Raw genomic sequence first — 1,626 nt, forward strand, 5'->3', positions numbered from 1 at the left:
CTCGCTTTCTGTCTCTCTGGCGAGCGCACATGCCCTGTAACAGAAACTTCTCCGGAAAAAAAGTCAGTCCCACAGATTGCCAATTACCTTGCAGTAAGTTTTCTGAAATGTTTTCCAAACCTGGCTGCAACATTAGGACCCCCTTTAGCAGTTTTTTAAAAATACCAAACCAAGTGTTTATCCCCAAGGTAGTCATCAATATACACACATACACACATTTTTTTGTTTTTTTTTGCCATATGGCATATGCACTCACCAGAGGAGACACAGAGAGGGAGAGTAAGAAATCACCTCCCAGGGGGATAGCCATGCTGCAATGCCCTTTCCTCTATTCGCCTCCTGGAACTTTAGGCATACATGCACAGACACCCAGGGTGAATTTCAAGCTACCGGGTCCAGGACTCAAACCGTGGTCGACCAAGTGGGAGCCCTGCCGCTTTAACCACCATGCCATGTGCTGGCCCCATAAGCAAATTTTTTTTTTTTTTTTTTTTTTTTTTTTAATTCTCCCCAAGTTGAGAATCATAGCTTTTGAGGTTAAAGGGATACAGAGGGGAAAAATAAATGCTCAACTAGTTTGGGAACATTAAAAGAAACACATATCAAAAGAATGCATTTACTCATAAACAAGTAGATAACTTGATATTTCAGTAACATAAAGTAATGCTAGGGTGGTTTATATTCCACACAGGAATGGTATTTATTAAATAACAAGTTTCCAAAAGTACAATACAGATGGAAAAATCTATAATAATACAAATGAATACAGATGATTGCACTTAAACAAAAGTCAGTGATACTAAAAAAAAATTTTTATTTCTGCAACCACAAGAATAAAAAGGCCCAAAGGAAAGCTGCATGAGACACTTGCTAGAGCAGTGGCACACGGCTGCAGAGGACGGAAGGTATTGTCTGAAGTTCCTCAGGCAGTTCCAACATACTGACCTGTGTGTCCCCACTTATGAGGGACTTAAAATGGCCATCACAGTGCCAAGGGACAGAAGACATTCAAAAACTAAATAGAAAAACTTGTATCTGAGAACCAAAAAGGTCTTGAAAAAAAAAAATCCAAACCAAACAAACATACCCCAAATGAGTCCGCTTAGATTCAGAGCTGGGAAACTGACAGCAACATTTGTATTTCATTCTGTTTCACATTCCAAGCATACCATTAACTCAATATTACTGCGCTGAGACAGTTGAGCTCGATGATCATCATTAACTGATGTACATTACCATTATTGGTGGCATTTCACATTTTAAAACTATCTAAGAAGTTTACAATACATACAATTACTTTTACTTGCTTAAGAAAATATAAAAACACCTATGCCCATTTTTTAAAGCTATACATTCCAGCTGATGGAAAAAGTGATGGGTAACAGTACTTGCCACCAAAAAAAGAAATTAAAAGAGGGTGTTACATTTTTCTGAAAACCAAACTCCACACAGAGGTATTTCATTAAGTTATATGCAAAACAACTTAGGTATACAGGGAAAAATAAAGAAATAAATCAACAGTTAAGATATATACTAGCCACAAAAATAAAAAAATTTGAATAAAGACAATAAGGTAAAAAAATGTATTTTTTTAAAAAAATTTAAAATATTTCAGAAATTATTAGA

The sequence above is a fragment of the Tupaia chinensis genome, unplaced genomic scaffold (genome assembly GCF_000334495.1).
Source record: "Tupaia chinensis unplaced genomic scaffold, TupChi_1.0 Scaffold139218_1, whole genome shotgun sequence".
Taxonomy (NCBI): Eukaryota; Metazoa; Chordata; class Mammalia; order Scandentia; family Tupaiidae; genus Tupaia; species Tupaia belangeri.